Consider the following 25,126-nt stretch of genomic DNA (forward strand, 5'->3'; position numbering starts at 1 on the left):
TACTCCTCTTTACATCCCTGCCACGATTAATGGTAACACTATCACAAGTTTTACGATTGCTTCTTCATGCAAAGTCAATGTGATCACAAAAGAGGCCCTCTTCATCATCAAACAACATAGAGAGAAATATTACGAGTTTAAGGCCACCATTTGTACACATGATGGTCTTTCTATCCCTCCTATGGGATGTACTACCTTGACAGTCCTTGTGGGACCCAATGCAGCTTCTAGCACATTTGTTGTCATTCCTAAGTCTAACTTATTTTGGGTGAAGCTAGGTATTTTGTAGCTAGTTTATATGGATGCAATCCCCTTAGTAGTGCACAAGTGTTTAAACATGCATACCATCTAGGATACTGGATATAAGCCACTAGCATCGCATGGGTGCTTTTCTCTTGATCATTTCTGGCCTGCTTCGATTGAACTTGTGCTTCCCCATGAAAATATGTCGTATAAAACGTATTATAAGTATAAGACTGAGGAGTTAGCACCTAAGTCAATCCAACCTAATGTTTCTTTGGGTCCTCCTACATCTGCCTCTTCATCTCTAACAAGACAAGAAAGTAAAAAGATCATGGAGGAACCCACCATATGAGTGGAAGGTAAGAATTTTTATTTAAAATATATATTATTGACTTATGAAATGGAAGACCGACCAACACAATGAAATCGAACAAACATTAATTATTGAAAGCACAACAAAAAAAAATGTCTTTGTTTAAAAAACGACCATCAATCTTCAAAAGTTTGAGTTAGATAAAACTGATTTTTATAAAATTAAGAAGACTATTGGTAAAATCCAATTTCTTGAGCCACTAGAATAGTGATATTAATGCAAGTCTCTCAAAAACATCTAGATTAGGAGAAGATAGGTCCCTTGGCCATTCCTATAATAAAGGTGACAATAATGGTACAAATTTATTGCTTTATGCTATACAACATTTTTGTCATCATGGAAAGCACTCTAAAAATAATTAAAAGGGTGAAGGGTATAACTTGCAATAAAGGGCACATAGATTCTTTTGCTCAAATTCAAATTTGTTTATGTATAATGGTATGGGATCCAAGTAACACATTGAGACAAATGAAGGGTAAAGTTTTCAATAACTTCGATATTATTATTGCTGATAATTCATCATTCTCTAGATAAGAAGAAAACCCAATTTAACCATGAATGAACATTAGGTATATGTTGGAATACTAACAAGGTTATGAAAGTTCAATATCTGCAGTTCAAGGGTCAATCCTTAGAGCTGAAAGTTGCACTTAAAGGGAAAATTATGACGCTTGAAATAATCTATGGTTTAATGGAGGTAGCCACCATTGAGAGACCCTCTCATGAGGAGCAAGTTACCAAGACAAGAAGATGCTTGAAGTTGGGAAGCATCCATACCCTCTCATTTTATGATGGTACCGAAGTTGATAAATGATTGCCATTAATTCTTTAGTGTAAATTCTTTGCTGTAACCATTCTTTGCAAGCAAAATACTAGCTCTTGTATTTATCCAGAAGCCTTACTATAATACATAAACAAAGAGAATACATTATTTTAATGAAAAGGATGATTGCAGCTATTTTTTATCCAGAGTACAACTGCTTGCTTCCTTGCCCTTGACCAAATGAATCACCAAGGATAGAACCCCTTGTGGTGGAGGAATCAAGAAATGTTGTTGATTGTATCTGTGAAGTACTTTATCATCCTCCTATGTTGCAGATCTCATACATTTTGGAGCTGTTCACTGTGTCTTAGTGTGCCCAAAGCCACCTTCAAAGTGCTGAGCAACTTCAGTTGTTTAAACAAGAAACTGCACCCAACTGTAATGAAGAAGAGACTCTCTCAAAGGAAAAACAGTTCGAGAAGCACAAAATTAATTCAGAATAATCAGTCCTAATCAATACAAAGAATCTGGGTCATCTTTACGTGTTCATGTGCATCCAAAGAACTTTCCAACATGCTATGAGGTTGACTGGGCTTCAGGTGTTATTGCAGAAGAGTCTGAATCATAGATTGTTCTAGACAAACGTATTGGCATTAAAATTGGAGGAACAAAAATGAATATTGAAGTGTGTTGTGCAATGTTCACAACTCTGGATATGGAGCTTAGTTCACCTCTAAGGTTTACCCATCAACTTGACAATTGTACAGAAGGCTGTGTTTTACTTTCTAAAACTGTGGAGTTCTGTGCTGAGATTAAAACAAAGCTTCAGAAGAAACAAGTCAAGAAGTTATACCTTGCTGCTGCACCTGTTTGACCTGGTAAAATTTCCCCATTATATGCACCCAGATGATTTGGCTCGTCGAATTCTTTCTAGAGAACATTTTCAAGGATAGCAATTGTATCAACTTGAGGTGGTGGAATGCAAAGTATCCTGGCTGGACACTGCTCTTGAAGCTATCTATGTATGGCATTCGAGACTGTCGATGGTCCCCAAAAGATATTGCATATGAAGGCAATATATAGCTATTGAGAGATTTTGCTGATAAAAATACCAATTTGGTGGCAGAGAATGGGTACAGAAAAGCAGAAAATTATAAATGTCCGTGTTCTGAAACAGCAACCAGAGCAGAAGAAATTCTATGAAGGTTCTGGCAGGAATAAAGGGAAGCATAATACAATGGATAGTTCCCGAGTTGACTTAATTTCAATACAGAAAAGAGTGTGAAGCTCATAGACAAAGGAAGAAACAGTGCACAAAAATATGAGGAACTCTATCAACATTTATCAAGAAGATCTGAGTATCTTAAAATCAGGCAAACTTATATTAGCAAGGAACAAATTAGAAGACACGATTCCATTGTAAAGGACACATCTGCCAAGACAACGTTGTTACAGCTTAGTTCTAGAATAGTTTTGTAGTTGGCAATAGATATTTCATGTGTACAGTCCACAAGGCTTCTACAAAACAGAATGGATGGTCCATGCCAAATCTCTTCAGAATTGCATACAGATCAATGCTTACAACTTACAAGGTAGTGAGCCCGAATTTCTGAAAGAATAGCAGCCTCAGTATTTGAGTTCCAGCCAGCAACGTCTGCCAATCACTTCAATAGTATTTAGGGAACATAGTCAACAATCAACAGAGTTTTCAAGCTTCATTAATAATTTGCATTCAATCCATGTGTCCTACAATGCAATTACATGAACATATCAGAGACACAAAACCAGTGACATCATCATCTATATCATACTTAAGGTGTCTGTCAGGTAGCCATACCTATCACACCATCAGAGCTAATTCAGATTATTGTAATGGAAGTAGGATCAACTATTACAGTCACAACTAAACCTTCTACAACAAGTTTAACATCAAGTATTTCACCCTCTGCTCCATTTCATTATCATTCTATGCAGATTGGGACATCAATATCCTCAAGGTTACTACAACCAAACTTCAGCAATTCTCTTTTACATGAGATGCTCAGGCTGAAGAAAGAAAATGAAGGTATTAAATAGCTGTGTGAGGAAGAGACGGCACAGATCAAAGCCCAGTTTCAGCAGGAGTTAGAAGATCTCAAAAACAAGTATGACACGTTACTTTTGAAATAGCAGTTTTCATTTGAGCAAAAGAAAAACAACTTTAAAGAAATAGTTGTGAAAGTTAGCTTGAATCTCCATGGTGTGAAGATCTGCAACTCAGCATCGGCAATCTCATCAGCATGCAACACATGATTCTGGTGAAAGAATATCTCTACTGTCTAACCCAACTATTCACACAGATGTGTCTGCAAAGGCCTCAGATTCTTCAGTTCATAGTAATAGTAGAGTGATGCAGTGAAACCATAGTGATGAGCTTATATTTCGCATAAGGAAACCACTGGGTAGGCTTGAAATTGCAGAAACAAAGCAAACAACTGAATTAACACAGATCTAAGGGGTTTGCAAGAGATTGTTGATCAACAAGAAAAGCAACTAGATGATGTTGTATCACAAAGTAGGATGAAGACATCCCACAGTCAAATAAATTAGGCAGATGGATATACAAAATCTGAAGGATGATTTGGGATCCTGGCTTAATATTCAAGAGAAGTCAAGGCTAGTGGATTTGCATTGCTTGAGGACAAACAATTTTGGGAAGGGCAACTGCGATGTCCTCTTTTCTAAATAATTTAATTTTAATAATAATATGTTAAGTTGTCCAAGTAACTATATTTTGATTTTATAAAATTTTAAAAAGGATGGCTTATTTATTATTATTTTAAGTTAGCCTGATGTAAGGTTATATTAAAAAGCGTTTCTAGACATTTCTAGAGGGAAATTAGGTAGGAAAAATAATTTCAAATCATAGAAACGGGACTCAGACTTGGCTTGGACTCGGCAAGGCCGAGTCGACTCGGGACTCGGACTCGGACTCGGCAAAAAAAACTTGACTCAGACTCGGCAAAGTGAAAAGCTTGAGAAATTTAGAGATTTTTAAAGATTTAAAACTTGTTTCATGCACCTTTTATTAAATACACCTTAAAGACACAATAACATCATCAAATAGAAGCTAATTTGATTACATACACATGCATACATCAATCACATTATAGCATAAACGCAAATTGTAGCTGAAGGAAATAACAAACATAGATATATAAATATTGTCAAATGTATACAATATTACAAAACTCATGGAATAAAAAATCCATGTCATCATATGATCAAATGAGATGCAAACTCTTGATGCACCAAAATGACAGTATATGTTGTTATATGGAGCCTAATCGGACTCTGAGGTTAAAATAAATTAGGTAGATGGATATACAAAATCTGAAGGATGATTTGGGATCCTGGCTTAATATTCAAGAGAAGTCAAGGCTAGTGGATTTGCATTGCTGGAGGACAAACAATTTTGGGAAGGGCAGACTGCGATGCCCTCTTTTCTAAATAATTTAATTTTAATAATAATATGTTAAGTTGTCCAAGTAACTATATTTTGATTTTATATTTTTTTTAGAAGGATGGCTTATTTATTATTATTTTAAGTTAGCCTGATGTAAGGTTATATTAAAAAGCGTTTCTAGACATTTCTAGAGGGAAATTAGGTAGGAAAAATAATTTCAAATCATAAAAACGGGACTCAGACTTGGCTTGGACTCGGCGAGGCCGACTCAACTCGGGGCTCGGACTCAGCAAAAAAAACTTGACTCAGACTTGGCAAAGTGAAAACCTTGAGAAATTTAGAGATTTTTAAAGATTTAAAACTTGTTTCATGCACCTTTTATTAAATACACCTTAAAGACACAATAACATCATCAAATAGAAGCTAATTTGATTACATTCACAAGCATACATCAATCACATTATAGCATAAACGCAAATTGTAGCTGAAGGAAATAACAAACATAGATATATAAATATTGTCAAATGTATACAATATTACAAAACTCATGGAATAAAAAATCCATGTCATCATATGATCAAATGAGATGCAAACTCTTTCTTTCCAACTCTTGATGCACCAAATGAGAGTATATGTTGTTATATGGAGCCTAATCGGACTCGGAGGTTAAAATAAATTAGGCAGATGTATATACAAAATCTGAAGGATGATTTGGGATCCTGGCTTAATATTCAAGATAAGTCAAGGCTAGTGGATTTGCATTGCTTGAGGACAAACAATTTTGGGAAGGGCAGACTGCGATGTCCTCTTTTCTAAATAATTTAATTTTAATAATGATATGTTAACTTGTCCAAGTAACTATATTTTGATTTTATAAAATTTTAAAAAGGATGGCTTATTTATTATTATTTTAAGTTAGCCTGATGTAAGGTTAAATTAAAAAGCGTTTCTAGACATTTCTAGAGGGAAATTAGGAGGAATAATAATTTCAAATCATAGAAACGGGACTCGGACTTGGCTTGGACTTGACAAGGCCGACTCAACTCGAGACTCAGACTCGGCAAAAAAAAATTGACTCAAACTCGGCAAAGTGAAAAACTTGAGAAATTTAGAGATTTTAAAAGATTTAAAACTTGTTTCATGCACCTTTTATTAAATACACCTTAAAGACACAATAACATCATCAAATAGAAGCTAATTTGATTACATACACAAGCATACATCAATCACATAAGCATAAACGCAAATTGTAGCTGAAGGAAATAACAAACATAGATATATAAATATTGTCAAATGTATACAATATTACACAACTCATGGAATAAAAAATCCATGTCATCATATGATCAAATGAGATGCAAACTCTTTCTTTCCAACTCTTGATGCACCAAATGACAGTATATGTTGTTATATGGAGCCTAATCGGACTCGGAGGTTAAAATAAATTAGGCAGATGTATATACAAAATCTGAAGGATGATTTGGGATCCTGGCTTAATATTCAAGATAAGTCAAGGCTAGTGGATTTGCATTGCTTGAGGACAAACAATTTTGGGAAGGGCAGACTGCGATGTCCTCTTTTCTAAATAATTTAATTTTAATAATGATATGTTAACTTGTCCAAGTAACTATATTTTGATTTTATAAAATTTTAAAAAGGATGGCTTATTTATTATTATTTTAAGTTAGCCTGATGTAAGGTTAAATTAAAAAGCGTTTCTAGACATTTCTAGAGGGAAATTAGGAGGAATAATAATTTCAAATCATAGAAACGGGACTCGGACTTGGCTTGGACTTGACAAGGCCGACTCAACTCGAGACTCAGACTCGGCAAAAAAAAATTGACTCAAACTCGGCAAAGTGAAAAACTTGAGAAATTTAGAGATTTTAAAAGATTTAAAACTTGTTTCATGCACCTTTTATTAAATACACCTTAAAGACACAATAACATCATCAAATAGAAGCTAATTTGATTACATACACAAGCATACATCAATCACATAAGCATAAACGCAAATTGTAGCTGAAGGAAATAACAAACATAGATATATAAATATTGTCAAATGTATACAATATTACACAACTCATGGAATAAAAAATCCATGTCATCATATGATCAAATGAGATGCAAACTCTTTCTTTCCAACTCTTGATGCACCAAATGACAGTATATGTTGTTATATGGAGCCTAATCAGACTCGGAGGTTAAAATTTCCCTACTTTTATTAGCGCAGTTTCCCCCCCAATTTTACAAAGGGGTTTGGGAGCAGCACCCCTTGCGGGTCGAGGGGCAGTGCCCCGCGAGGCCAAAAGACTTTTATTATTTTATAAATGCGTCGGATGTTATTTAACTATTGTTTCTCCTCACAACTCAACTTTCTCCTCCTATTTTGCCAAATGAATGAAATGAAGTTCACTTTTAGGCTCAAAGCGAAATATAAACCAAAAAAAATCAATTTGAAACATATTAGAAGTGTTTTTTTTTAACTTAAGTTACATGCCGCTGGCCGTGTTTGGGAGCCGGAACTTGCCAAACTCAGCTAAAATTGCCGAGTCCGAGTTCGAGCCCCCTGGACTCGCCCAGCTTGACTTGACTCGAAAATCACCCAAACTCGGCGATTTCTGGTGATTCTCGTTTCTCTGTTACAAATTAATTGGTGATTATAAAAGGAGGGCTACACAAAAGAAGCCTTCATTGTTATTGTACCAAACCCTATTTTAGAGCTTGTGCAATTTGTTCATCTCCACACCCTTTGGTGCAGAAATCTGGAATACGAAAACCCTCTTGGTTTCTAGTTGAGGTGATTGCATTCAAGATTCACATTTGTGCCAAAAGATTGCAGTTTTTTTTTTTTGTGTGCCAAAAGATTGCAGCTTTTCCATTCAAATTGATCAAATATTTCAATGAGTGAAAAAAAATCCATTTTTGATATCAGTTTGATGTGCTTTTAGAATATCATTATTTATCGGTGCTCAAAGGTAAATTATTTATTAGCATTAAATTGTCTGTAACCTTGTTCACCATACTATTTCATTTTCGCAGCTATATTATTATTGGCACCAGTTATACCTTATTTGCTAATTATATGCTGGAGCTGCTATATATATGGCAGGAATAAACACTGGGAAAAAGGTGTAGACGCCACACAGATAAAAAGCAAAAAATTCTCCACCATATATTAAAATGAACCAGAAATGTAATGCAATGTTTTAACTTGATATTAGCTCCATTAAACCACTGAAAGACAACCAAGCAAATGCCTCTACAACCCTGTTAGATGTGCATTGTATACTTTACATATTTTAAACCCCTTATAGTGTAAACTTATCCACAATTTGTGGGGCCCTTTTTCAAAGATGGTTTTTCAGCTCGTGTTAAATCTCAATTGTTATCACCGTTTGATATGAGGGATCTTGGTGCTGCAAAATTTATTTTGGGCATGGAAATTAAAAGGGACTGTTTAAACAAGAGCTCTGGTTGAAACCGAAGGCATATGTTGAGACTATATTGAAAAGGTTTATAATGGAGGAATGCAGACTTATTAATGGCCCCATTCCTATTTGTTCAAACTTACCTTTAGAAAAAGGTCCTAAGACACAAGAAGATATTGAGGGGACATGTGTAATGTTCCTTTTGCAAGCATTGTGGGAGTCTAATGTATGCCATATTATGTACAAAACCACACGCTACCCAAGTTTTAAGCAGATATATGTCAAACCTGAGAAAGGAACATTAGACTACAGTAAAGAGAGTCTTTAAATATCTGTGTTGCACTTCAAATTATGCAATTTACTAACATGGAAGAACTTAGATGATAAAATTATTGGATGTACATGGTTTTGTTGACGTTGATTGGAGAGGCAATATTAATTGCCAAAGATCTACAAGCGATTGTGTGTTTACTTAGTTTGGTGGAGCAGTCAGTTGGATGAACAAGAGGCAGGCCAAGTTTACTTTGTTTGATTGTCAACAGTAGCAGCCACTCATGCGTGTAAGGAAGTTGTATGATTACAGAAGTCGTGTTCAGATGTTGGTATTTTATAGAAAGTTGTAAATATACCTATCACAATCAGAGTGCAAGCTGTTTGGCAAATTACCTCTGTTATCATGCTTGAATGAAGCATATTAATGTATAAAATCAATTTGTTAGAGACATGATTGAAGACAAAAGAGGCATTGTTGGACAATGTTATTCATTCATTAACAAAGTATGTTAGTACTAACAGTCTAAAAAGTTTCCTTGGTGCAGGAAATCGATGAGTATAGCTGCCCTTAGCAATTGATTTGTGCATTTACACAATTTGCTACCATGTTAGAACTTGGATGGACAAATTGGACGTACATAGTTTTGTTGATGTTGATTGGGGCAGAGATATTGATTGCCAAAGATCTACAAGTAGTTATGTGTTTCCTTTCTTTGGTGGATTAGACAATTGGATGAAAAAGAGGCAGGCTGAGTTTACTACGTTCGATTGTCAGCAATAGTACATAGTTTTGTTAATGTTGATTGGGCCGGAGATATTGATTGCCAAAGATCTACAAGTAGTTATGTGTTTACTTTGTTTGGTGGATTAGACAATTGGATGAACAAGAGGCAGGTCGAGTTTACTACGTTCAATTGTCAGCAATAGAAGCAAAGTGCACAGCAGCTACTCATGCACGTAAGGAAGTTGTATGGTTACAAAGGTTGTGTTCAGATATTTTTTTATAGAAAATTGTAAAGATATCTATGATGATCAAAGTGCAAGCTGCTTGGCAAAATACCTCAGTTATCATGCTTGTATATGAAGCATTTTAATATGTAAAATCATTTTTTTAGAGACATGATTGGAGACAAAAAAAGGCATTCTTGGATGATGTTATTCACTCATTAACAAAGTATGTTAGCACTAAAAAAATAATCCTTGGTGCAGGAAATCAGTGGGTATAGCAGCCCTTAGCAAGTGATTTGTGTATTTATGCAATTCGTTACCATAAAAGAACTTAGATGAACAAATGATTGGATGTACATAGTTTTGTTAATGTTGATTGAGATGAAGCTATTGATTGCCAAAGATCTACAGATAGTTGTGTTTAATTTGTTTGGTGGACCAGACAATTGGATGAAAAAGAGGCAAGCTAAGTTTACTTCATTTGGTTGTCAACTATAGAGGCTAAGCACACAACAACTACTCATGCATGTAAGGAAGTTGTATGGTTACAAAGGCTGTGTTCAAATGTTGGTTTTTTATAGAAAGTTGTAGAGATATCTATGACTATCAAAGCGAAAGCTACTCGGCCAAAAACCCTAGTTATCATGCCTGTACAAAGCATACTAATGCGTAAAATTATTTTGTTAGAGACATGATTTAAGAAAAAAGGAATTGTTGGAGAATGTTATTCACTCATTACAAAGCATGTTAATACTATTTAGTTTCCTTGGTGCAAGATATCAATGTGTATAGCCATAGTTTGAGGACTTGGACTCAGCGGCAACCCGACAACCCACAATAGTACTTGGAGTCAAGACTCCACACAGACTCGACAAAAATATCAGCTAGGACTCAGCAAAAACCATTGTAGTTTTACAAAAACAAAAAGAAACTAATACAATTAAAGAACATAAAAGCCTAATTTGACTATCAATTTGTCATAATTCAAACATTACACATGTAATATGATCTTTAAACACTTATATTTGAAATTTCATAATTCATACTCAATAACTAGTGGGGGTTTGGGAGTTGAGACACTAATGGGTTTGGGGGACAGCAATGATAAGCTGCACAAGGTGTTAGATATGAGAAAAACCCATCGATGATGATTGAAAATGGACAAGTTTGAGCCAAAATATGAAGAAATAGATGTGTTTAAGTTGTAGCAGACCTGTTTGGACAAGAAAGTGCAAAAGAAGCTATAAAAAAATTAAAAACCACAATTTTTAAAGCTGTTAAAAGTCCCACATAAGGACTCGTGCAAGTCTCATACCAGGACTCGGCTTGCAAGTTTGTGGTGAGTCAACTCAGTAAGCCTTAGGACTCGCAAGTCCCACGAGTTCTCGCTAGGACTCGCTGAGTCCTCAAACTATGGGTATAGCAACTCTTAGTAATTGATTTGTGTATGATTGGCCCCCTATGTATCATTATTTGAACATCATGTGTAATGTCCCCTACTATGCTTAGACATAATCAATCTATTTCAATATACTTATGACTCAATCAAAATATATTAGGAAACATTTCCACCTTAACCGGAATTCAGTCGGTGATACTCCATTGCCCAACCAATTAACTATTATAAATAATTTGTTCATCTATCCTACATTCATAATTCTTAATGCAAGTGTCAGCCCAATTATGATGTCCCAACATGAAAACATTTCCTTTGATAGTAGTAACAAGGATTATACATATAAACATATACTCCTTATCGTCTTTTATCTTATGGACTCTTTCTGATTTACAATCTAATAACATACACACACACATATATATATATATCAAACATTATTGTTATTTCATCATTTACTACATATATATTACTTATTCTGATTTGAGTATATACACATAAATTAATTAAATAAATAATATAACCAATTACTGATATCTTTTCTAATTATTTTTTTATAAATCATTAATATTACTGCTTTCAAACCTAATTTATTAATATAGTAAGTAGCTGCTAAAGGCAGACAGATCTGACAGTGTCAGATCTGGTCTGCCACTGTTATGAATATTGCAGTTTAGTATTACTGTTAAATTTTGCATAAAACATTATCAGTTTTATATATTAAGCATTCGTATTATATACATTCCTATGTATACCACACAGGACAAGGATGTTACTGCGTGTAATTAATAACGGTACTGATCTCCTCTCCCCGTAATCTTCCCCTAAATAGTTAATCCCGTCCCCCATTCCACACCCCCTGCTGTGGACGATTTCAGTGACTTCTTATATCATGCCAGAGAAAAGGTTGCATCGTTCCAAACAGATCGCATCTCCCTATAATATAAACAAATCGCATCCTCTACAAAATGATTTGGGGTTAATGATACAGTTTTTCTTTCCTTTGGGGAGTCTTATTAGGATCACAATATATACGTGATGCTTAAATAGGCTTCTTATTAGTCATTGTCTATTCTATTGTATTTTAATAGTATTGTTATTATTTATTATTGATTGTGTAAATTATATGTGTATTATTTTAAATAAATAAATGGTGTTTACACTTAAGAATATGTAAATTATGTTTATGATTTATAATATATAAATATGTTTATAATATAATATTAATTTATTTTATTTGAATATTTCAAGATTTAATTACTAATAAATATTAATTAAATAATAATATTTAATATATAAATAAATCTCAAATAGTCATTCTTTGGTAATTATTATATTAATTAATAATAATTGTTTTATTTAGGATATATATATATCAAGGAGGGGACATGACAACATGATTGAAGAAAAAAGGTGGTGTTTGTCATGTTCCCTTTCTTTGAATTAAGATAGTTAATAATATTATTATAATTAAAATAATTTTTTTTAAATATTTAAAATAAAATAAAAAATTTAGAAGTTATTTAAATAATTGGAGAGAAATTGAGGACCTGTTGACGTGTATTTTGTACACCATCATACACAGAATAAAATACCTAAAGGCATCTTATCCTCTCTTGAATAAAGTCTCTAACTGCTGAAGATTCGCATGAAGGATCAGTTAGGATGACTCCAATGTTCTGGTTAGTAGGGTCTCTACGTGTGGATAAGCACCAGCGGTATGATGTGATTTGCTGTGTCCTCAAGGGGCCTTGGTTGTTATTTCCTTGATAGTTATTTCTGAACCCTTGATTGTTGTTTCCTTGGAAATTTTGGTTGTTTGTATGTTGACCATGGTTGATCCTTTGCATGCTTTGGAGCTGATTATTCTGGTTCCTCAGGTGGGTCACCTCGGTTGATAGTTTCCTGACTTGTTCAATCAACTCTTTCATTTCGTCCTTTTCTTCTCGTGTCCTTGACGAACTGGTAGCATTTTGCAGGTACACAGGTTGTGCGGGTGGAGCTTGAGAAATTGGAGCCCCCGGGTGAAGGACCAACTGATTTGCCGGCTGTACGCTCGGATATGTTGCTTGCGGAATTGGATTCATGACTGGGGTTTGGTTGGCCAATGCCATACCAACTGCCTGCATCTGGTTCGGTGCTGCGACAGGTCCCATGTGTAGTAGTGGCCCAGTGATATTCTGTCCCATGTGCTTACTAACTTCAATGGCCTTCGCATATGCTGCGTTTAGATCATTCAGGGTTGGATGCGTCCTTACAAACATAGCAGTGAGATGATCTAAAGCTCCATAGTAAATTTCTCTTGGATCTGCAATGAGATAAGGAGGACGTAGCATTGTGTATGCGCGGTGAAACCTGTTGTTGAAAGAAGTAATGGGTTCATGTTCTCTCCTTCGGACCTCAACAAATTGTCTATACAACTCAGCTGGTGTAGTTGGGATACCAAATTTGGCAATGAATGCATCTTTCATCGCGTCCCAAGTCCTGATGGACCCTGTAGGCAAGTGAATAAACCAAAAGTATGCCTCTTCTCCCAATGAGTAGGGAAAAAGCCTGCATGCCACATCTCCATATTCAATTTGTCTGTTACGAAGAAGATCTTCGAACATCTTGATATGATCTTCTGCTGTGCGATGGAAATCACTGACATTAAACTTGGAACAAAAATGCTCTGGATTCTTCGGCATATCATGATAAACTGCAAATTCCAAGGGTGATGGATTGTTGATTAGCCAAGTTGCTCCATTAAGTACATGAGGAGGAGGAGGAGGAGGCGGAGCACGTTGAGCCATCGTACTCTTTGAAGCTTGAGAGTTTGAAACTGAACTTGATGAACTAGCTTGGCCCTTTGTTTGAGAAATTGCTTGGATACTGGATTGGATCGCTGCTTGTACTTGTTCTTGAAGAACTTGTGATGACTCAGGAGATTCTTCCAATCTTAGTTCAAATTCTTTGGGAGTGTCCTCTCTTTTGACTCGCTTCGCCTTTGAAGTGAACTGAAGTTCGCCTAGATTCTTGATGCCTGGTGTCGACCTCAATAACCTTTGATGTTTCTCGGGCGAGAAAGAACCAATGCGATCCAGCGTGAAGTCTTGCGAAGATTTATTGTGGATTCCTTTGATTGCGAAGTTCTCTAGCTATGACCCTTTGATGTTCTTCGGCTCTATCTTCTTCTTGTTCCAAGATGATTCTTACTCTGTTATACTCAACTTGACTTCTCCTTGCGTTCCACGCTACTTGATTCAATCCTGAAACGATATCTTCTTGAGTATTGCCTATCTGCAAATTTGGTTGCACTACTTGATTCAATCCTTCATGTGGCAACACCATCGTACTTCATGATCATGTTTGCAATGTATTCCTCTTCAAAATTTTAGGATTTTCGGAAACTCAGGGCCCTCCCTCTAGCGCCAATTCTGTTGACGTGTATTTTGTACACCATCATACACAGAATAAAATACCTAAAGGCATCTTATCCTCTCTTGAATAAAGTCTCTAACTGCTGAAGATTCGCATGAAGGATCAGTTAGGATGACTCCAATGTTCTGGTTAGTAGGGTCTCTACGTGTGGATAAGCACCAGCGGTATGATGTGATTTGCTGTGTGCTCAAGGGGCCTTACACTCCGAAAGTCTTACTAAACTAAAGAAGGTTTCAAAGAATAACAAAAGGATAGGGTTTGCAAGAGGTCTAATCTAATCTAACCCGAAGAATGACTTCATGTGGACAGGACTTGGCAAGATTCTACCAACTTCAATTTCGCCATAAAATAACAACTCAGTTGAAATTGGTGCGATCTTCTAAGGTAACGAAATGATTTTCAATGCATCAAAGATCAAAGACACTACCACGAAGGTACATATCCAAGATACAATAATGATTGAAGGTTAAGTGATTCAAATATCTCCAGTTGACCACGCAAGGCGTTCCTACAATCAGCAAGAAGCTAGTGGTATGGAAAGCGAATCCTACCAAAGATCAAGTCTCACACTATGTCCTTCAAATTAACACACTACTTTGATTGAGCATGATTCAAGTAAATTGAACAACCATGAAGATGACCAAGAAAGTTGCAACAAAACACCATAACTTCAATATTTCATTGATTTCAAAGTCATCATGTACAACAATTGTTTGAATTCCTTTCCTCAAACTCAATCTTGCTACAAAAGTAAAATTGCTTCTAACTCTAATCTCTCTAATACATCAAACTTTCTCTCTAATCTCTTCACTATCTCTATTCTATTACAAATGAAATGAAAATGAGGGTATAAATAGCATCCTCAATTACAATGAATGGTCCAGATTGAAAGCAGATCAACGGTCAAGATCATGACACCTAAACCCTAATTAGGGTTTGTTACAAATAGCCTCCTTTTATTGCACAACATTAAATGCATAGCCAATTATAAATTTGGCACGAAAATCTAGGAGACATAGACCAATGACAATTAAGGTGCCATGTCATCTATAACAACCTCTCATCTAGAATCTTATTCCCTTTCCAATGCTCCTTTTTAGCATATGCAATGAATCTTGACACGATTCCCTCGATCTCAGCAATTGGAATCTCGGGAAGATTCTTCATTCTTTCTTCCAAGTGGATGACCTGATCAAAAGCATCTAGAAGAGCTGCGTCCCATGTAAGTTCAAGTTCTTTAGTCTTTTCAATCAGGAGCATGGTAGCAAACATCTGGTCCTGTTGCTCATCTGTGATATTGACGTCCTTGCAAAAGATGACCTTGATCCTATCCTCCAATTCTTGCAAATCCACATCTGTCTCAACTTCAATCCTCCTGCCAAGAATGGTACATAGTACCTCAAATACTCTGTCCTGGATTGGGTTGATCACCTCCTCAACATGACTGCACCTAGTACTGATGTCCTCAAAGAGAACTTCCTTCATCTGGAATAAGGTTGACCACTGAAGTAAACTGTGAGGTCCTCCATCCATAATCTTTTCCTGCGCTAGGACCTTCCTCGATGTTTGTCTAATTACCTTCAAGACAGGAATGATAACGGTCTTGGTATGAGCAAAAGTGGCCACTGTTATCATCAAATTGTGGATAATCTCAAGAACCTGAATAGCCCTATGAATAGTCTTCATCATCCTTGTTGCAAATTCTAAGGCAACTGTATGAGATTTATCCATCCAAGTACTCATATGCTGGACCATACTCCTGAATCTCTCTGCCTCACCAATTGATTGAAGGGGAAGTGCCTGTATAGGTGATCTTGCTGGATCCTGACGTCCCAAAGGCTGATTGAGATGGCTGAAATATGTTCTCCATGCACCTCTCTCTCTCTCGAGCTTTCTACTCTTCTCCATTTCTTCTCTAAGCTTGTCCTTCAATGCCTCAAAGGAATCGGTGGCATCATCTAGTGTCTGCTCGGCTGTGGATGGACCTAGCTCAAATGTCTCTATATCATATTCCTCTGCTAGGATCTCACCTTCATACTTGTCTACTGCCGGTGTAGCTATCTGCAATTTTCTGGATCCAGTCTCATCTCTAATTATCTTGGACATCTTGGTAGCCTTTCTCTTCTCTGTCACTTCCTGAGAATGTCCAACAAGGCTCTCTAAATCAATCACATTGTCTTCGTCCTCGATCACAATCACCTTTGTTAATCTTTCCTTCAACCAATCTGGAATGGCTGATCTTGTCTCTCTAACCTGAATCTCCTTATGCAATATTTCTTCTTCTCTGTGAGGAGATGTTACCTCGTCATTGTTCTTGTCTTCATGTAGCTCATAATCTTGGAGAGATCCACTTGGCGACCCTTGAGGTACCTATCCTTCTTTATCATTCTGAACCATCGATTCCATAGACTCTTCTACTTCAAGTGTCCTTTTCTCTTGTCGAGAAGATGTACCGGATGAACGATCTCGGCTGGCCTCTTGTTTCTTCTTGAAAGATTCTCTCTTTCCAGGTCTCTCTTTCCTCTTCGAGCCTCTTGGATGGAGATCGCCTTCACTTGCACTTCGAAAGTTGCCTTCATTTGCATTTTTGGGATTAGGATTACCTTCGCTCACACTAGCTCCACCTTCGGCTGGCTTCTCTTCCAAAGTGAAAGTCATAGCTATGCCTTGCTCTCTCAACTTCTGATGCTGCACATCAACCCATCTGCGAGTACAAGACAAGATTGGAGCCATCAAAGCATCTAAATCCACGACCTCGGGCTCATTCCAATCTAACCTTACTGATTTGCTTTCTCAATCATAGGATGACTGGAGATGCCTGCCACTGTCCTGAGCTTGGTCGGCCACTCTGTAAATCTTGCATTTCCTGATGAAATCCAAAGGCAATCTAGAATGCATCTTTCTTTTCACTTCAAGATCGTCTAAGAGATTCATCATAAAATCTTCAATTTGGTACTCATGCTTAAACTTCCTACTGACTGTCTCCTCTATATATCCATGTGGATCAAAGCTTTCCCTCAAAGCAAAGGATGAAAAAGAATACAAAGCTAACTCCTTCTCTGCGTCATCCATGGCTAAAGCATTAGGACATACCTCAACTGAATTGCCCAATATGATAGGTACCGAAACTCCATTTCCATGTCTGTGTCTGAATGCCTTCGCATAAGCTGCCAACTGTCTTGTTACCTCAAGTAACACAATTCTGTCTGTCGGATATCTTGGCTACATGTATGGAGGTGAAGGACATCCATGAACTCTGATATAAGTAAACTTCGGAAATTGGATAAACCAAGCACCGTACCTCTTTACTAGTTCCTGTGCATCCTGAGATAATCTGTTGTGAATCCCGCCTTGCAACGTCCTTGTGATGTTCATCGTGAAGGTATCATTAACTAACTTGTAGTTGCTTCCTGGCGGATGATGCAAGTGGACATAGGAATCACAAACTCTGACCTGGCCGGGTCCTCTTCCAATCACTCCTCTGTGAGGTAGTCCTGCGTACTCGAAACTCCTGATCAAGGCATAGATGACGTATGAACTCATGTGGAAGGACTTGGTAGCTTTGAGTCTCCTCAACTGTACGTCCAAGCAATGGCTAATCATTCTAGCCCAATGAATTGTTCCTTTACCCTGAACTATCACCTGAATGAAGTAGAACATCCACTTTTCAAAGTAAAAAGCTTGAGGTGCACCTGTGACTCGGTTGAGCATTGTAATCAAATCTCTGTACTCCTCCTGGAAATCAATCCTGTGTGGTGTGTTCGGTACCTTACTCAGGCGAGGACGACTCTTGAGTAACCAGTTCTTGTTAATGATGCTTAGGCAAGCATCTGGATCATCTTCATACATTGACCTGGCTCCTTCTATGCTCTTGTAAATCATATCTCTGTGCTCTGGAAGATGGAAAGCCTCACTTATAGCTTCCTCTGAAAGATACGCCAAAGTGTTTCCTTCCTTGGACACGATCGTTCTGGATTGAGGATCATAATGACGAGCACACTCGATCATCAACTCATGACACTGTACTGCTGGAGGGAAGCCGGCCGCCTTAATGATGCCACTTTCAATTATCCTCCAGGCGACAGGTGATGGCTTGCCAATGTAAGGGACATCTCGAAACTTCTTCGTGCTGAAGTTGCCCAAGTTAGTATCTCCAATGTTGCTCCACTTCGACACGATCTTGGTCTCCACTTCTTCGGTCTTCTGATCTTCTTTCATGAGAGCTGGACGACTGGTGGATGCTCCCGCCTTCGGGGTTGCCATACCTACACAACATTTCACAATAAGTAACTGGATATTGCAATGCATAACATAGATTAGATTAATTTTAGGAAACTTCATGATAAGTCCCTGAGTTATCATTTCCTAAAAAACGATTGAGCAACTGGAATTCAAAATTTCAAAATTCAAAATGTGAAGCTATGACGATCAACAATTCAAAATTAAAACAATAAAACCATATCGCCATACCTCCCTTGAGAGCTAACTCTAGAATGCAAAACAAATGGATAAAATCGCCTAGGTAAAAGATCGAAATTAGATGGCCTCAACGTTATTTCTTCTTCAAGTTAGCAACTTCGCCACCTTTCGAGTCTTTGACGTGATCTTCCAATATCCTTGGCAAGTTCGCACAATATGAAACTTTAGATTCGCACCTCCTTTGATGATACTTCACATCACCTTGCTTGAAATGAAATTCGCTCTCTCTAAACACAATTCGCACCTTCCTTTGTCTTCCTTAAATCGCACTTGAGTGTGGATGATAAAATGATAATGTGAAAATAAAAAATCTTCACCAACCTTTATAAGCGCTCACACCTCAATTACCACTAGGCCGACTTGGTAATTAAAAACAAATTTTAAATAAAATATAAAGGCCAACCTCCATAAACCAAGCGCTCTATTTGATTTTAAATTAATAATTAATAATTAATTATTAAATGCCTTTATTAATTAATAAATTCGATTTTCTTTTACAAGGCAATAATTAATTAATGATATCAAGCGCAAATTTTAAATGCTTTCAATTAAATATCGATTTTCCTAGCATTTAAATAAATTCAAAATGTGTTTGAGCGCCAAAATTTAAAGATGAAAAATGCAAACCTTATCGCCCTGGTCCCTGACTGAGGGACAGAAGCGATCCATCAACTTGGTCTTGATCCTTACACTTTTGATATTCAACATCTCCCTTCTTACGTGGAAGTTGGCATTTTTGCTAGGATTTTCAAACTTGAGTGACTTGCTTGTGCGAAGGAGTGCCTCTAGATGTGATATCGCTCTGGTCCCTTGAAGAGGGACAGGAGCGATCTAGATGTTTTTTCCTTGATCTTGCTTGTTCGATCTCCAATCTCCATCATATAGCAAGTAATAACATTGTTTCTTTACTCCATGCTTGTTTTACTTGGCTTCTACAAGGCATATTCGATGTTTGGGGGATTATCGCCCTGGTTCCTTGGAGAAGGACAGGAGCGATCCTTGTGTTTTAGCCAACATTCTTCGTACTTAACCTTTAACTTCTCGTTCATTGCCTTCCAAACGACGTTTTAAACCCTTTGCAACTTTGTTTTGACATGATCTTCGAAGGATAACAAGTGTTTTAGCAAATATCGCCCTGGTCCCTTGGTGAGGGACAGGAGCGATCCTGGTGTTTCTCTCCTTGATCTCACTTCCTTAATCACCAATCCTCTTTATAAGGCAAAAAAATAACATCACTTCTTCATTCTACGCTTGTTTCACTTGACTTCTACAAGGAATATAGATGTTTGGAAAATTATCGCCCTGGTCCCTTGGTGAGGGACAGGAGCGATCTCCATGTTCTTGTTTAAAACTCGCCATCTTTCAACCTTTGTTCTTTGTTCATTGCTTCCAAACGACGATCTTGATCTTGTGCGCCCTTGCTTCGACATGCTTTTGAAGGAAAATGAAGGATTTAATGAAAATCGCTCTGGTCCTTGCCTGAGGGACAGGAGCGATATAGCTTCCTTGTTCAAATTGGTATTCATTTGACGTTTAAAACCTTTGTATATCATCTTCAAAAGACACCTTGGACCTTTTATCATCTCGCATAACCTTGACTTAACGTGATTTTTGAGAGATTTGGCCAATATAGTCAATATCGCTCTGGTCCCTGCCTGAGGGACAGGAGCGAACTTCAAGGTTTTGAGCTTGTCTTTGCTTCTATTGATTTGTAATTACTTTCATAATGTAAGATGAAGTCCCTTGATCCTTCCTAATCACTTAATACTTGATAAACTTTCGAAATCTAGGCCTTCATGAGGATTTCGCTCTGGTCCCTTCCTGAGGGACAGGAGCGAACTTGAACACTTGATGCAAATCTTTCAATACTGGCGACCTTTGATGCTTTGTTCTTCATTGAGATGCCTTAAAACGTCCTTACCATCCTTTACATTGACTTGGAGAGGTTTGAACTTGGAGGAAAGGCAATATAACCATCATATCGCCCTGGTCCCTGGCTGAGGGACAGGAGCGATCTTGCTCTTGTAGGCTCCATCTCACTTTGCTAACTTCAAAAATTATCTTCAATGGTCTTGTAATGCTCCGTTTTATTCACCTTTGGCTTGGAATTCGTTGTTACTTGGCAAGAAATTTGTCTAAGGTAAAAATCGCTCTGGTCCCTGACTGAGGGACAGGAGCGAACTTGGGCATTTGGGTCCGTTGTAGATGTTTGGTAATCTTCAATTTGTCTCCAACGAGTTCAATTTACCTCCTTTCTTGCCTTCAAACATAAAACTTGCTTGATCTTTGCCTGAGACATGCCTTATGAAGAATTTCGCTCTGGTCCCTGGGAGAGGGACGGGAGCTACAATGGATTTCGCCCTAGTCCCTGACTGAGGGACAGGAGCGATCTTGGCATTCTAGTCCACTTTTCTTCGTGTTTGGCCTTCAAATTATATTCATCTGGTAAAATGCACTCCCTTGGATCTCTCCAAATCGTCAAGTTGTTAAAATCCTGCAAGGACGAGGTGATGTTTGATTTTAAGCTCCGGTCCTTCACTGAGGGACAGGAGCGATTTTGCTTCCTGAGGCATTTCTGTGTTCGTGAAATTCTTCAATTTATATTCAACGGAAAGATCACGCCTTTCTTTACCATTTCCATCCAAAAAATCATCTTGACCCTGCAGGGACAGTAAGATTTTTGAAAACGAGCTCCGGTCCTTCACTGAGGGACAAGAGCGATTTTGCTCCTACAGGCCAAAATATCACGATTTCACAAGTTTAATCACTTCACAAGGCAAAAACAAATCATTCCCAATGCCCGGGATCAAATATCAAAAAACTCAAAATTTAGGTCAAAATTACTCAATTGGACAAAATTCACAATTTCATCATCAACACTTAGACAAATTAAGACTCTGCACCCAAAATTCCAATTGAAAATAGACCATTCTGGCGAATTCATTCCATTCAAAATTGCATCCTACAAAAGGAAGCTTAAAAAACTCTCAAGACTGACTGGATTCTGGCCTGAAAAGACAGTAACGGAAACCCTAAGGCTTGACCCTAATCCAGACAACTGACAAACTACCAAAACCCTAAAAAGCAAAGCGAAAGGCGAGCAAAAACGAGCAAAAAGAGGGGGTCCCCATTTTAAATAGGGCGATGTGTGAAATGGTCACAACAGGACCCAAGGGCCCTATTTGAAAACGTTTATCAAGAAGGTGGCTATCTTCATTTGGCACTCGTCCAAGTTATCCTCTTTGTGTCCAATTTTCAGATTTGAGTAGTTTGTTCAATCTAGGGCATCCACAAACGAATGCCCTTGGTTTGTTTAGTGTTTGAGAGGATGAAAACCCTCTTTGATTCCACACTTCAGATTAGAGACAAAAACTCTTGTTTTCCATTTTAGATGATTCCAATCGGGAATCACAAATGTGTTGATTCATTGAGGATTTGAAGACATTTTTTTACTTTGCATGTTGCTGCTACAGTGATTTGTTGAAAAATTCATCCTTTGGAGAGTTATAGATTGTTGCTACAATATCACTACAGTGTTGCCCATCATATTTGAGGGTTTCTACATTGGTTTTCAAGACATTGGAGACTTATTGTGCATAGAATAGTGTTGGAATCCCAACCCTAAGATCAGTTATACAGTTGCTAGTTTACATCACTCCCAGCCAACAACAATCATCCTTATGTAAGATGATGTTGTAATCATCAGAAGATTATTTCAGTCATATAACATGTTGTTCCAATAATTTGGAAGGTTACATCAAATCATATAAAAAGTTGTACCAGTCATTAAAAGGTTATACCAGTCATATAAAGTGTTGCTCCAACATTCTAGGAGGTTTCATTAGTCATATAAGGTGCTATGCCAGTCATATCCAGTATTTTGGAAAGTTACATATTTAAATGGGAGAGTTTTGGTCTGTTTTGAAGTGGGGTTGAGCCATGGAGCTAGAACACATTGCCATTGTAATATCTATGACAACAAGTTCAATAAACAAAACACATTTGAAAAATTGAAACAAATAAAAACAAAAAAAACATATATACAACTAACTCATTTTTAAAAATTAAGGGTGTTATAGATTCATAGAAGAACGAAAACAAAACAAGGGACTTCATCTGTAAACAAAAAAAAAGTAGAAAATAAAGACCCAAAAACTTAAAAATACCTACCTCTTTTGTAGGAATCTTCCTCTACAATATCCTTGGCAACAAATAAGTTCTTGCAAATTTATACAACTAACAAACCACCCACTTTGGAATGTTCACTGATCAGTCTTCAACTCTATTCGTGCAATGGCAAGCAAGAATGAAATCTTCAACAAGGATGAATCATAATTTTTTTATTTGCATTCACAATATGAGAAAGACTGTTTTTGTCCTCAACATGTATTGGAATCCTCGTTTTTGGGCTTGGGGGGGGCTTTTGGGTTTGTAATCAAAGTTAAAAGTCAAATAAGATCAATGTTGTTGCTGCTGTCACATTGATTTCTAATCAGATTTGAGTGTGATTTAAAGTTATTTAAGGGTTTTTTTTTGTTTACAACTTGGTAGTTGTAATCAGCATTTGTATTACAAGTTTTTAATTGCCGTTCCAATGGATTGCTATTCCAATGATGTGTTCTAGAAAATTTATAAAATAACAAAAATTATTTAAAGCAACTACATTTTTGGAGAAAGTTTATACTTGAAGAAATGTTATTGACTCATTGACGAAGTTTGTTAGTGCTAGAAAATTTTCTTTGCATGGGAAATCAATGGGCATAGTTGCCCTTAGCAGTTGATTTATGGTAGTTGTAATCATCATTTGTATTACAAGTTTTTAGTTGCTGTTCCAGTAGCGTTAGTTCTAGAAAATTTTAAAAATAACAAAAAATTTTAAAATTATAAAAAGCAACTACATTGTTGGAGAAAGCTTATACAATGCTATTGAGTCATTAAAAGTTTGTTACTGCTAGGAAATTTTCTTTCCATAGGAAATCAATGGGCATAGCTGCCCTTAGCACTTGATTTATGTATGCTTGTCCCTCTATGCAAAAGCAAAGTTATTAGATCTGGCTAGATCCTGGTTTTTGGGATTGGGTGGATTTGTCTGACTCAGATCTGATTTTTTTATTCTAATAGAAACTTGACCCATTTTTTGAAAATTCTGGATTTCCAAGTTGTTTTGGCCATTGAAATGAATCAAAAAATTTAAACCTAACAACTATGATACAAAGTATTCCACAAGAGGGAGATTAATCGGATATATCATATATGTTGTATGCTTGACACATTTTATACCCCTCACTTATTGTATTGCGAATGGTTGAATTTATGTAATAAGTGAGCCTCGTTTTTGCTAGATTTTTTCAGAAAGGATTTCCCAAGGTAAATACTAAATAATCATGCTATATTGTGCAAATGCCATTATTTTCTTTTTACTACATTAAGATTCTTATAGCATTGTTTCTCCTGCATTAGAATATCAGCGTTAGTGATCCATATGAATTTAGCACGTTAATCTTCATACTTGCCATGAATCTAGCATTTTTTGTGACAAAAACACAGGTACTAATAACATGAATCCAAGCATCAAACAAGTCTTGTAATTTCAAATACTTTTCAGTTTTCTAAGCCAATATGACAATTGAAGACACATTTTGCCTGTTAATGATGTGTTATAGAGTAACTGCAATTGGCCTCTAATAGAATTATGCACCTACAGTAGTTCTCAGAGGACAGATGTTTCATTACCCAAATCCCTAGCAGCTTAACTAAATATTTAACATCAAAAAATTCAATAATGCACTCAATTAAACATGTTACACTTGCATCAATTTTAGCAGAACATTGAGTAGCTAATATGGTCATTAATAATGCACCTAGTGAGATCATATACTCCATAAAGCACTTCCAGAGCTAAACAAAGCATGTCCATTTACAAGAATTTGATCGGATATCTTAGCACCAAACAAGACATGCTTAGGAAGTCAAATGTGTAATGAAGAAAGATGCAAATTTTTGTTCTATGTTATATGGAGTATATCAGTATTGTCTACAGTAAAAAGTACGGCTACCTTTTGAGGTTGGTGCTCAAGTAGTGAGGGAATGGTGCCATTTCATGTCCTTGGTGATTCTTCAAGGTTATTTCACTTGCTCTTGAGTTTTAAGGTCCCTTATCTTCTTGAGAGCGTGTTATTATTGTTAAATTTTAAGCAATCAAATTATAACAGACTGTAACCATGTTAATTTTAAGCAATCAGATTATAACAGACTGTAAATAAACAACGAAAACACAAGACAAGGACACACCAATACCCTGGGAAAACCTCCCTTTTGGAGGTGAAAAACCCAGCCTCAAAATTCAATATGTATT

General features: G+C 36.7%; 1 protein-coding gene across 6 annotated transcripts in view; it reads right to left on the minus strand.

The window, feature by feature from the left end:
* Positions 1 to 2,738: 2,738 nt before the first annotated feature.
* The window catches only part of LOC131041902 (4-hydroxyphenylpyruvate dioxygenase), a 32,562-nt gene continuing 10,174 nt past the window's right edge, over positions 2,739 to 25,126 (minus strand). For 2 of the 6 annotated variants that reach the window (XR_009105088.2, XM_057975133.2), the window contains exon 3: positions 2,739 to 3,043. The gene's annotated coding sequence lies outside the window, so the exon portion shown is untranslated. Of the gene's footprint in view, positions 3,126 to 25,126 lie in introns of all 6 variants that reach the window. The other 4 variants (XR_009105090.2, XM_057975134.2, XR_009105089.2 and 1 more) reach the window with 2 other exon arrangements.

This window comes from Cryptomeria japonica, chromosome 1 (assembly GCF_030272615.1).
Source record: "Cryptomeria japonica chromosome 1, Sugi_1.0, whole genome shotgun sequence".
Taxonomy (NCBI): domain Eukaryota; kingdom Viridiplantae; phylum Streptophyta; class Pinopsida; order Cupressales; family Cupressaceae; genus Cryptomeria; species Cryptomeria japonica.